This window comes from Salarias fasciatus, chromosome 11 (assembly GCF_902148845.1).
Source record: "Salarias fasciatus chromosome 11, fSalaFa1.1, whole genome shotgun sequence".
NCBI lineage: Eukaryota > Metazoa > Chordata > Actinopteri > Blenniiformes > Blenniidae > Salarias > Salarias fasciatus.
The window spans coordinates 13,526,773-13,540,691 of NC_043755.1; positions in this window are offsets into that span (position 1 = coordinate 13,526,773).

Here is a 13,919-nt window from a genome sequence, read left to right on the forward strand (position 1 = left end):
CTTCAGAGCACAGGAACCACCCCACAGCTGATGTGAAAAACAATGAAGATGAAGATCTGTCCCTGTTTCCTTATTTCTTAGGCGAGTCCCTGACTCCCTTGGGTCCCAGACCCGACGTCCCAGACATCCACAGTCCCAGACTGTCTTCGGTGATTCACCGGCAGTCCCAGAACGACCTAGTCCCAGACTAGGGATTTTCTCTAAAATTTGCAGGTGTGTACAGTCCCAGACTGTCTTCGGTAGTTACACCGGCGGTCCCAGACCGACCTAGTCCCAGACTAGGGATTTTCTACAGTCCCAGACTGTCTTCGGTAATTACTCCGGCGGTCCCAGACCGACCTAGTCCCAGACTAGGGATTTTCCAAAATTTCCGGACACCCGTCGTTTTTACAGAGGGCCGATTCTCAGAATCATTTGAGTCCTTATGTTTTCCAATTAGAATTTAGGTCGGACACTTATTAACTTTCCCTATGTGTGTTCTATGTGATTTATACATTACATGCGGCTATATAGAGAAAAAAGACTAAAGAGTCATCACTTACGAATATTAGGATTTTTCTTCCGGACCTCTGATCTCCGCCCAAACGACAAACAGACCGAAGTCCGGCAGAAACTTTAGAAAAGGCTTTCTGCTTACCTTTTTATTGGAGCTCCTTTGTCGTTGGGTGGTGAAGACAGGCCCGTCTGGAAAGATCGTGGTTCCGAATTATCTAGTACCAAGAAGAATCCGGGTCACGGCACCAATTGTTGGAGCCCAGGACTTCTGTCCGGCTGACTCCACCCGGTTCTTTGATTCTATGCTTGGTATGAAAAACGCCAAAACGACTGACTTCAAATTGTTACCATTTATTTAAGTATAGCCAGATGTAATGCTCAGCGCTGGACCTTACAGGGAAAGATACGAAGTATTTCGCCCCGAAAGGATCCTGATCGTTGATGAGACAGAGTTTTTATTCCATGTTCTTCTGGGCCGGGCCTGCCCCGACAGATAGGCTGGACTTTGTTCGCAATTGGACAATTTGGTGTTGATGTCAGCTGCCAACCAAGCGCTGACATCCTTATCGAGGATGTTTGGAACACTAGTGTGTGTGTGTGTGTGTGTGTTGATATCTCCGGAACATGTGGGTATGTTTACACTTTAACAGAATATCTTATAGACTAAGTACTTGTCTCAGGAACAAGTGTCACAACAGCCTGATGTGCAGTTGATACAATTGTCCCATAGAAGTAGTGCTAATTAAAGTATATCCCTAACACCTTTTTTTTAGAGGTCGACCGATTCATCGGTTTGGCCGATCGGTCGGCCCGACAGGACGTTTTACAAACTATCGGCAAATGGTCCCGATAGTGGCCGATGGCTGTTTTTTTTTTTTTTTTTTTTTTTTTTTTTTTTGGCAGCGCGAACTGGTCCTTCCCTCGCCTGCTCCTCTGTCTCTCTGATCACCGAAGGGAGGGGCTGCTCTGCACACACAGCGGGCATGGGCCAGGGAGGGGGAGGGAGGGAGAGAGAGAGAGATGGAGCGAGCAGCGCAGAGAGAGGAGAAGGACGTGGAGACAACGATAAGCATCACTGTAAGTGTATTAAAACCTTCACAAGTTGAAAGTCAATGTACATAACCTCCTTTGTGGAGGAAAAAAGTACCACCTGTTCAACAAGCATAAACGTGCATCATGTGTTAGCATGAACAGCGACATTTCCACAGCCTGGTTGTGTAAAACCACACATGCTTGTTAAGTTAACAGCTAACAGCTCGTTGAAAACATGCTAAAAGAAAGCTGTCCCTGTGAAGTCAGTTCATCTTAGTTTGCCATGAATCTTCAAATGTGGCAATTTTGCCCCCCCCCCCCCCCCCCCCCCCCCCGCACGATTTTTTCTACAGATATTATGGAGGTTAGTGACTTTGCTATTGGAAACTTCTTTACTGTTCCTGCAGTGACTTAGACAGGCTATATTTGGAAATGAATTCCCAATTTATTCTTTCAAAAAAGATAGTCTAATTTAAAAAAAAAAAAACATTCTTTAGTAGTGATAAAGAACACAACTGTTTTGAGTATATAAGATATAAGTTAAGGATAAAGGTTACAGCTGATGGGAGGATGAGAAAATCACAGTTCAAATCCCTTCACTCCAGATGCCTTGTTTAACTAGTGTTATTATTTTTTTATGGCATACAGTATCATCACTCACAAAATGTGAAGTCCACCCCATATTTAAGTGTAACAAAATTATCCATGTCAGTTTTAATAGATATTGAATACACATAAGTTTCAATTAAATATATTGATTTTTATGTTTTCTTTGCAATTTTATACATTTGGATAATGTTCAGTAGTGCTAATAAAGTTAGAGTGTTAATTTTCAACAGTGAAGGGGGGGGGGCTGGGCTATCGGCCAATTAAACGGCTATTGGCTTTTTCCTGCTCCAAACTATTGTTATTATATCGGCCTTTAAAAATCCACTATCGGTCGACCTCTACTTTTTTTCCACACTTAAAAACAGCCCTCTGAAAGAGACTTACTGCAGATGCTGCCCAGCAGTTGTAGTTGTGTCGCCCCCTAGTGGCTTGTTTGTCAGACAGTGCATTTACCACTGCTGTCACCAGATACAAGACTGTGGCACTGCAATGCATGCACAGGCCCTGGAGGAGACAGACATCAGGGTTGCCAACTCCCTAAGAAAAAAAAAAAAAAAAAAAAAAAGATCACCTCACCGGCAGAGCTGTCTGACGATTCGCTCAACCCGATTGCTTTCACCCATCCCAGCATGGTGGTTTTGTTTTTTTTTTTGTGGACTTTTTTGTGTGTGAAACTATTAATTATTTGACACAAATCTATGTGGATGTACATTCTGATATGGACACGTAGAAATCAATGACTTTTTAAACCATTTATTTTTAGTGCAAAATAATATTTTCATAATAAAAATGCATTTCTTTAACAGAAAACTGTCTGCTTCTGAACATAAAATAAATAAATCTTTCCCTAAAAATAACTATTTTGTTATTCCTTAACCTTGTATAAATTAACAGAAAATATTTAAACGTGTGTGCATCATCAGCCACGCCTCTGTGATGAAACTGACCATTGGCCAATGAACTGCCGTAGCCTACTAGGAACGGTCTTTTTTTGACCAATGAGATAAGAGTGATTCTGTGTTGTCAAGCCATGTTTGTGAGCTCACTGGTCACAGAACGTCAGAGAGTCGGTGAACAATTTGCCGTAAGTTTTCATAAAAAAGCGCAGGTTCCATTACTGTCGTTTTGACTCTCACAAAAATACAGAACAAAGTGCGTTCCTTTTCAGCTCAATACGGAACGCACACTTTTATGTCCAAATACGTAATGATTACGCTTTTCAAGGAAGGGTTGGCAACTCTAGTCAAAAGTCAGCAGCAGTGGGCTAACTGAAGGTAGCCCAAAATGCTCAGTAAATCACGGGGGGCGGGACATGACACCTGTCAATCAATTACAAGAACGAAATGAATGTATCTGCTGGGGTGTTAAAAAAAAATCAGCCAATTTAGAGATATTCTCTGTTTTCCTTTTGACTGATTGGTGCTGTTGCTGCCTTTGGCTTTATCTAAACTTAAAACAATCTGTTGTAAGTTATTTTAAAAAATTATTTTCTCATCTTTTATGTATCAGCTGTCTTTTTGTGCTGGGAGGGCTTAGCCCTGCTAGCTCATTTATACCAGTCATCCCTGCATACAAGTAGAATTAAGATAGCTGTACAAACTTGATTTGAATGAGTACAATGATGTTAATGAACGTAGCTCAACAGGTAAACTATTCCACTCTACTGGAACTTTGTAACAAAATGCCTTCTTCCCCATCTCTCTTTTTACAGGAGGCACCCGGAAAAAAGTATGCATTTGATATAAAGTAGATATAAAAGCGAGGAATGAGGATAACATATTTATGAAAGTGTCACCTTTAAATAGAGATGGTATCTGTTTATTTTGGCTGTGACTTTTCTCTTCCCATTCCAATATTTGTTTGTCCAGCTTTTGAACAAGTCAAACAAGTAATTCTTAGCTGTGGAAGTCATTTAGGTTGTTGTTAGGTGAGAAGTAATGTGAGGATGAAGCAGGTCAACGGGGTGCCATTTGAATGCAATTCAGAAAGAGTCAAAGAACTGTTTAATTACGTGCAAGTGAATCCAATACCAGTCCCACAATTGATGCATACTCTCAAGACATTTCAACATTGTTATCATAATGTTTGTGCTTCACAATAGTGACCACTCCATGTCTATTTTTGGTATTGCCAGGTTTGTTTCAGAGAGTCCTTGAGCTGAGTTGAGAAACACTGATTAAGATGTGGATGAGGTGCTGTGGCTTGACCAAAGTAGAAGAGAGGATGCGGCACAGTTTTCTTTTCTTTTTTTATTTTTATATTGCCACTGTGCACAGTAAATTGTTTTTGTGGAAAAAATAAAATATATTTGATCATGTATTTGTGCTCTGATTGTCGAAACAATATTCTCAAATATTTTACAAAACACTTAAGTCTGTACTACCTGCAATAAGTGTAACTGAACAAAAAAAGGTTTGAACAATTGTAATGAATAGAAAGGTGTTTCACATTCATCACAGTGTTTGACAGCGAGCACATCAGTTTTCAACTGGCCTTTAAAAATGTCTATTCATATGATGGTTTGTGAGTGTCATTTGGAAAGAAAATATCATTTTGAAAAGAAAATACATTATTTTGAAAGTAAAGTTTCCTTTTAATGTAAAGTCGGTCGCGAGGATGAACAGGCCAACTGCGTGGAGGAGTCCGGTATCACTGTCGGGGACGGGTTCGTCCCAGTCAGCTGCTGTCCCAGCCGGCTGTCTATGTCGTCCTGTCCGATGTAGGTCTGTTAGTACCAGACGAGCTTCTGATTCGCGAGCTTTCGAGATATGGGAAAGTGGTGTCCTTACTTACTTAGTGCTCCAGCGAGGGTCAGGGTATCCTGTCCCAGTGCGTTGAGCCGACCAGATGAACCAGATTTTTCCAGTGCTGGCGATCTTGTGCCAACTGCTCGGCATCCTCCACAGCAACTCTGTGTTGTTTGAGGTCACCTGCAACAACGTCGAGCCATCGGGTGCGGGGTTTCCCTCGTGGTCATCTCAAGCCTGCAGCCTTTGGGTCCAACTGGAGAATGGCTCGTGTCGGATGTTCTGGGGGTAGACGAAGGACATGGCCGAGCCAGCGGGTGCGGCATTGTGCGACCAAGGAAGATGCTCAGGGCTGGCTTGTGCGGGCTCTAAGCACTTCATTGGAAACTCATTGGGGTCACCTGATGTTCTCGATGGTTCTCAGAGTCCTGCTATCAAAGCCATCCATTCTTGCGGCCAGAGTATCGTTCAGGGGCCACGCTTCTGAGCCATAAAGCAGGATGGAGAGTACGGCTAGTTTGTAAATCCGGAGCTTCGTCGTGCGTGAGATGGTCTGGTGCCGCCAGAGTGGTTTCCAGAGGGACTGCAGAGCAGATGCTGCCAGAGCTCGTCTGCGATCAATCTCTGGTTTTAGGTCCCTGCTGTCTGTCACCGTGGACCCCAGACACACAAAGTTCTTGACAGGCTCTACGATGTCGCTCCCAATTTGTATGGGAGGTTGATTTGGTCCAGTACCGACATGCATGAACTTGGTTTTAGTCCAGCTCACTTGGAGGCCAAGCTTTCCTGCCTCCTCACAGTAAATGCCCAGAGTGTCTCTCAGCTGACTGTAGATTGTGCCAAGCAGGATGGTATCATCAGCGTATTCTAGGTCAGTCGGGTGGTCGTTGCCGAAGGAGACTCCGGGGACGCGCTCGCAGACCTTAGACATCAGATGGCCGATGATGCAGTTAAAAAGATCAGGAGCAGCCACTGGCGAACGCCACCGGAGATGGTAAACCAGTTGGAGTCAGTACCATTAATACGGACACAGCTCTCTGCGTTGCTGTAGAGTAGCTTGAACAGAGCGATGATCTTGGGTGGTGCTCCGAGGGTTTGGAGGATGTTCCACAGTGAGGAGTGGTAGATGGTGTCAAAGGCGGCCTTCAGATCAATGAATCCGTTATACAGATGGCGATCTTTCCGGAATTCACAGAATTCAAGTGGTGTCCTCCATGAAGGAAATCCTGTCTGGATGTGAATATTGCCTGCTGAAAAATGCCGTATGTCATTTTGTCGTGGCCAAAATTTTGAACATTTCAAATTTCTCGTCCTGACATGGCACGCAGTCCCGACGGGTTTACGCACACTTGACGCCACTTTACGAGTGGTTTGCGACCATTTGCGACTCGATTCGTGGCAATGCGTGCCACAGAATCGTGCAAGTGTAAACCTGGCTTTAGTTTGATTTCCTTTTAAATTGAAATCATCAGATTCCAATAAACAGATTGTTTTCTCGTTTTCTCGTTTTTTCGTTTTTCCGTTCTGACTGACAAAACGGATTTTCCACTTGTTTTTTCTTTTTTGACAGGTGGTCGGGGCTTAACACTTCTAGCTTCTGATTGGCTCATGTTTGTACCATGGTCTTCAGAGTAAAAGTCTTTACACGATTCTGACTGCAGCTGCTCCAGCCTCCTGTCAGGACTGCAAATATCTCATCGTAGGGTATATATTACTACTACGCAAATATGATTACTCTGTGCTTTGCTGCTCTTTGGTTGTAAATGTAGGACTTGGAACTGCATTTTTTCGATTCCTGACTTCATGAATGTACTTACAAAAAATGACCAGCAGGAGTCGCCCTGTATTGATCTCTCCATCTCTCCGTGTTCTGTGCTCAATGTCTTAAAGTTAGGGTAGACGATGTTGTCCAAAAGCACTTTTAGTCATACTGAGTGAAATGCTCCTTGCCCTCTGGGAGAAGTCAACATTATATGGACATAAGAAGGTGCGGAAAAAATCTGACAACTGTAGCGGCCAAAGGACTGTAAAAACTCCGACCAATCGGAAGACGCGGACCGCCAATCAAATCCCTTCGACGTTCTACCAGCCCCCTGCGCGTACATTTCAATAGCATGCACTGGCCCTGGTTCAGTGCGCGCGCGCGTTGCCAAGGTGCTCTCGGCCAGTGTTGCCAACTTAGCGACTTTGTCGCTATATTTAGCGAGTTTCCAGACCCCTCTAGTGATTTTTTTTTTTTAAAAAGCGACTAGCAACAAATTTAGCGACTTTTTCTGGTGCTCTGGAGACGTGACAGGAAGTCTCGATGCTGTCCTCAATGAGCAGCGGGTGCTGCGTGAGCCCCTCCCCCGTCCCAAAGCACTCACAAGCGGTCAGCGCAGCGCCCCCTGCTGCAGTCAGAGCAGAGAGGAGACCCACACCACTCCTCCATACTTCAAATGAATCGAGTGTGCACAAATCCGCCGCTGCTCCCGTCTTGGGTCACAGAGCAGGATGGACATGTTAAATGTTTCTTCACTGTCACACTTTTGTCAGTTCATTTGTAGTTCTAAACATATTTAGGGTGTTTTTAGATCACTTTTTGCTTCTCCCACGAGTTATTCCTCTCTCCTACAGCGTCCATTACAATTACATGCAAATGGCCAATTATGCAAATTAGGCGATGACGTCATCCAGCGACTTCTAGCGACTTTTAGGACAGCCAATAGTGACTTTTCTTACTGGGGAGTTGGCAACACTGCTCTCGGCGCTCGTGGCTCGCATGAAAAATAGAACGAAGCGGAGCGGGCGTGCTGCACTCCTATGCGCGTTGTGTGCGGGCAGTCAGAAAGGTTAATAACATTGGGGGAGATCACAAACTCCATGCGGGTGGCGCTTCCGTGCGTGAGCGTGCACGGCGCTTCCGCGTCCAGTGCGTTCGCTCCCAACTCGAGCTCCTCCAATGGGGTGGGAGCTAGGCGGAGCTTTGGGGAGATGCTACATTCGTGCTACATGCTAGTTTTCCAAGACCCTAGCTTTAATCAATCGAAATGTGAAAAAAATAAATGTCATGCGGTTGTCTATTAATCAAGCTCTCAGTGGACTGTAGGTCAATCATCTGTGGTCAGTGGAGGAACACAGTGGAGTTCTGCAAGTTGTAGGACTATTTCCATGTGTTGCCACGTAAATATCATAAAACCAGGACAACAGCAGGCTTCAATGCACATTTCAAATGGTTCTTCTGACAGAGAAGCATCATAGTTCATTACCACATATGACATGATCACTGAAACTGGAGCCATTACAGTCAGAATGGTCTTATTGTTATAATACAGTGTACAATGAGATTCTAGAGTTTCTCCTTTCCAGTGCAGGCACAACAAATATAACAAAATAAGAAATAGACAATATAAAAATCACAAAGGATACTTTTTTTTTTTTAATGTGAAAGAATTTTAAAGAACAATATGTAACAAAAAAGTGCATTGTATGCTTTACTGTGACTGTTTTGCACTGGGTGAGTGGATATGACTCAGTGAACAGCAGCAGAGACATTATACTGAGTATTTTTTTCATGTGAGCGTTTAGGATGGTGATAGCTCTTGGAAAGAAGCAGTTTTGCAGGCTGTTTGCTGTCACTTCAGCACATCTGTAAAGTCTCTCAGAGGGCAACAGATCAACAAGCTGAGAACTGGATGTGATCTGTCCTTGATGAGGTTCTGAGTTCTGCTGAGGCACCAGGTAGAGTAGATATGAGGGAGGGGAGAGGACAGCCAACAGTCCTCTTTGCTGATATGTGCCATAAAGGTTTTAGAACATACAATCATATTAACCTGGATTAAACATATTTTTGTTTAGAAATTAAAAACTCAGAGACCCCATGTGACCAAAGACCAAAACCAACCATGAGCCCAGCCTGGATGAGCAGCTCCTCAAATCCTGATCGGGTCAAACTGTCTCTTAACCAAGTTGAAACTAAAAAAGGCCGGTTGTTTGCAGTGCTGTCAACAAAGCAAACAGTTCTAACTTTAACAAAAGTAAAATATAAACATGCTTTGCCTTATTTTACACTCCATATGTACTCATTCATAGTTTTCATACCTTCACAGAAAATCTATCACGTAAATAGTCATGAAAATAAAGAAAAGAAAAAAACATTGAACAAGAAAGTGTGTCCAAAGTTTGGACTGGTAGTGTTTCTCAATATCAAACAACCACTACAGCTTCCTGTCTCTGCTGTCACTACTGGAAACGTCCTTCTTCTGATGGCTCTAGTTTCAGTGTTCATGTTATATGTGAAAATGAAGCATGATTCTTTTCAACAAGAAGTTCCATTTGAAATGCGTATTGATGAAGCCAGCTTTATACTGGTTTAATTATATTTACATGGTAAAAAATGAAAATAATATCAAAATAACTTGGTTTTATTCAGCATTTCAACATTTCTATTGATTATTTAAGACATTAAAGGTGCCTTAAGCAGAGGTGGAAAGAGTACAAAAATATTATACTCAAGTACAAGTACTGTTACTCTGATGTGATTTTACTTAAGTACAAGTAAAGTTACCTGTCAAAAAATCTACTCAAGTAAAAGTAGATGATTTGAAATGTACTGTGAGTAAAAGTAAAAAGTTACTTTTTAACAACGGGTGTTTTCTGCCTCTATTGTGTTGTGCAAGAAGGAAACGAGGACGTGCGTACGTACATATCAATTAAACTGTTTTATTTACAGGTAGTGAAGCAAATTCAATTAAATACATGAACTGTCTGAATATATACTTGCTCCACCACTGAAGGTTAATGAGCCAACCACAAATGAAGCTCATGACAAGTTTGTCCACTGTTGCCTGTGGCACACGTCTGCCGTCCTGCCATCATGTCATCCTGTTCAGGTTGTTTGGGCAGCATTCCTGGAGGCTCCAGTGTTTGTTTCCGTGTTGCCAAACCATCACCAAAGGCCTTCAGCTCTGATGGATGTCTCCTCTGAAAACATAAATATACAAATATTTTCATTACTATGTAAATCACTACTTTTATTAAATACTCAGCATTTTATTTATTATACTCTTAGATATGTTTTCTACAGCTAATGCATTTGTGCATCAGAATGCAAAATTTGGTCACAAAAGCATGAAGTATGAGGTACATAATAATAAACAAGAGAAACTGTGATCTAAATGATGAATGTATTCACACAGTGTGTCTTGGTCTGGTTCAAATAACGACCTAATAAAAGAACAGATAAAACTTAAACAATTGTGATTTGTTAATTCATTTTGAGGATGCCAATGGAAAAGATTTGGGGCTCCCACTCTGGCATTAAAAGTGGAGACTTGAAAAAAAAAACTGCAGTTTGGCGTTTACATGTCAGCAGAGAAAAATGGAGACCAGCTTTCAGAATCAATGCCTCCATCCACACTGTCTGCTGGAGTGTGAGCAAAGTTATTTTGGAAAACGGAGGGAAGAAAGTGTCCGTCTATGAAAAGACTGCATCATGAATTACTATGCTTTCTCAGCTGTAGGATTACTAGGTTAAGACAGACGCTAAATAACTAGCTTGCAAATTTGCATTTATCAGGAGGCGATAAAAGAGTTAAAAAGCTGCCAAATCCTGCCTGGACTGTACAGAGCACAGAGGGGAAGCAGCTGAAGGATGTTTGCTGTGGGACCTGTAACACTGATCACGTCAGGTTGCAAACTAACTTGCGCACATGATTAGCCAGCCGAATAACAGCATTAGTTAGCTTGTTGGAAAGAAAACGAGAAACACGACTTACCTCAACATGCTTGCTCACAGGAGCCAGGGGTGCACTGTCGTTTTTGTATCTGTGTCCTCCACCTCTCCACGGTAGTCCACCACAACGCCTTCGCCTGCCTCCACGTTCGCCATCGTCTGTGTGTGTGAGACTTGCTCCATGTCTGTCTCTGCTCGCACCAATTAACTCTCCCTCCCGTGATTCGGCACCAGAACGCGTTTTCTCTTCTGTTTCAGCCTTTTTTCCTTTTCTTTTTTTTTTTTACTCAGTAACGTTTGTGATGTAAAATGTGCCGGAGTACATTACTTAGAAGAAAATGTACTTAAGTAAAAGTAAAATTACACTTTTTAAAAAGTACTTGAAAAAGTATAAGTACACAAAAAAGCTACTCAATTACAGGAACGCGAGTAAAGTAATTCGTTACTTTCCACCCCTGGCCTTAAGGAGTTTACACGTTTAATGCGAAACAGCGCCCCCTGCAGGCCTTGGGCGTAATGCAGCTTAGTGAAAATCTTGCGGAGTAATGGCGAACAAAATGAAACCTATCCAGCCGGAGCATTACATCATTCCTTTCACATTCTCCCCAAAAAAACTCTGGTGCCGGTGTAGGCATAGATATCTTATATAACATGTTCTATAAGATATCTATGGGTGTAGGTACCTAGATGTGTCCGGGCTGCCAAATCTGTCCGGGGGCCCGCGCCTGCCGATGACGTACCACATTCTGATTGGGCCAAATGCGTATCCCATAACGTGGCACATTCTGATTGGGTTTAATGACGTATCACATTATGATGGCAGTATGATTGGTTGTAAAAATACAGCGTTAGGTGCGTTCACGATGGCAAAGCCAGAGGTAGACGGAGCTAGACTAAGTAGACGGTGCAGCCGTGGGGCGGAGTTATAAGTCAGCCTCCAAGTCGGACAACCCTATGTTCTCTTTCAACATTCGTTTCGGTATCTCACTATGGGACACGCCCCCAGCGCTGTTCCCCAGAAGCAATATTACACTACGCCAGTCCTGACTGGCAGACTGACGTGACGTCGGCTCCACAGGGAGGGGTCTCCCCCTGCTATAAGAGCCCCACGTCGACGTCATCTCCTCAGTCTTTCACCTCTTCTCGCTCCCAGAAGCACCTCTCAGATGCTTTTTGTGGCTAAACAGGCTAGCTTTACTGTTCGCAGAGCGAGTTCACACCTCGGTCGCCGAACGCTACCTGCTCTCCACATTAGCAATCTGGGATTAGCAGACGGTCTGTCCCCAAACAGCGGCTGCTATAGCTTGTTGCAAAACTCGCTAGCTACGGAGCTAACTCGTCGGAGTTTTTTACCGCTTCCTCACCATGGACGGGACAAAACCTCCGACCAAGACCTGCACATGCGGAAAGAAGATTTCGGGCGCAGATACCCACGCTGCTTGCAGCGCTTGCCTCGGGCTGCAACATGCCCAGGAAGCGCTCGCTCTCCCGGCTTCTTGTGAGCATTGTGCACGTCTTTCGCTGAAGACCCGCCGACGCAGGCTAGCTCGCCAGGCTAGCCTGTCGGAGGTGGACCCTATGTTAGGGGTAACCATCCCCCCGACACAGGTGTCGCTGAGTTCCCGCGAGGACACCATTCCCGTGGGAACGAGCTGGGGCAAACAGCTCGACGCTGTGGCCCCGCTCACCGACCCCGATGACGACGCTATCAGCCTAATGGCCGAGCAGTGCAACTTCGGGGCGGCGGACTACGAGTCCGGGGACGAGCCCGTCAGCCTCGGCTCCGACGGAGATGAGGAGGATGACGGGCCGTTTAACCCCTCTCCGGCTGCAAAGCCGATGGCGGAAGACAGCACGCGCAGCGGGTCCCCAAACCCAGCCGCCTGCATGGATCTGCACGCCGTCTGCCGCAGAGCAGCTGCAAAGCTTGGCATCGCGTGGCCTGAAACCCCCGCCGAGACCACCACGTCTCGTTATGAGGGAAAAAGGCTCCCGAAAGCCAAAGCCGCGGCCAGACAACTGCTGCCAGTCTTCCCTGAGTGCCTGGAGGAGGCGACCCGGTCGTGGAGCAATCCACTTACCGCCAAAAACCCCATCCAGGGAGGGTCGGCGTTAGACTGGGACAACATGGAGGAGAAAGGTTTTTCCCACCTTCCCCCTGTTGAACCTCTCGTGGCATCTCACCTCCACCCCAGCCTGAAGTCCACCATGACGGCAGCGGGACCCTCCCTGCCTTCCAAGGCCGAATCTTTTCAGTCTTCCCTGACTGAAAAGGGCTACAAAATGGTGGCGACAACGGTGAGAGCACTGAATGCTTCTTCCCTGCTTCTAGCCTACCAGGCTGAATTGCAGGACGAGATGACGTCCTCACCTGCGCCAGACCTGTGGGACGAGCTGTGCGTGGTCACCGACCTCTGCCTCCGTCTTCACAGGAGCGCTGTTCAGGTTTCGGGACGAGCCATGGCCCTCATGGTTGCCCAGGAGAGAGCCAGGTGGCTGAACCTGTCCAGCCTCTCCCAAAAAGAGAAGGCGAACCTCCTCGACGTGCAGGTGGACCCAAAGGGCCTGTTTGGCCCAGCCGTGGCCACCATGCAGAGACGATGTGAGGAGAAGAAGAAGGAGGGAGAAGCACTCCAACCGTGTCTCCCCAGAAAGATGCCTCCCCCTCCTCCTACTGCACCCAGACAGACTTTTGCGCAGGCCGTGGCCAGGTCGGCCTACCGGACCCCAAAACGTCAGTCTCAGCCGACAGGCCGTGTTTCCAACAAGCCTCCTGAGCTGAAAGGTGCTTGGCTGAAAAAGCCTTCTGCCACTAGTGTGACGTCAGGGGACCAAGCTGGCCCTCCTGCCACTCTGGGGGCCAAAAAGAAGCGCCACGCCACCTAAAGCGCAGCCATCGAGGGGGGAAGACGGGCTCCGCCAGACGCCAACGTCGTCCCTCCCGAGTCATGTTCTGGTTCACATGTTCGAGGCATGTTCCAGCCCACGGAAGAGGCGTGCAGAGGCCATGGAGGCACTCACAGTTCACGGCCCAGCGAAGAGAAGAACACTCGGACCTGCAGAGAGCTCAGAGGAGCCACAGCGGAGTCCCACAAGCACACACCAGTGCACAAGCACACACCAGTGCTCATGTTCTTCAATAAACTTTTCATTAAAGATGTTTCAGAGCGCGCATCCAGGCCTGAGGCCAAGGGCGCAGCCAAAAACATTCAAAATAATGAAAAATCATATAAGTATGGCACGGGACACACCTGTGCAGTCGCACAGGGGGCCTCTAGAGGGAGCCATTGCTCCATCTATGAGGAAGCAGGCCAGCACACCTG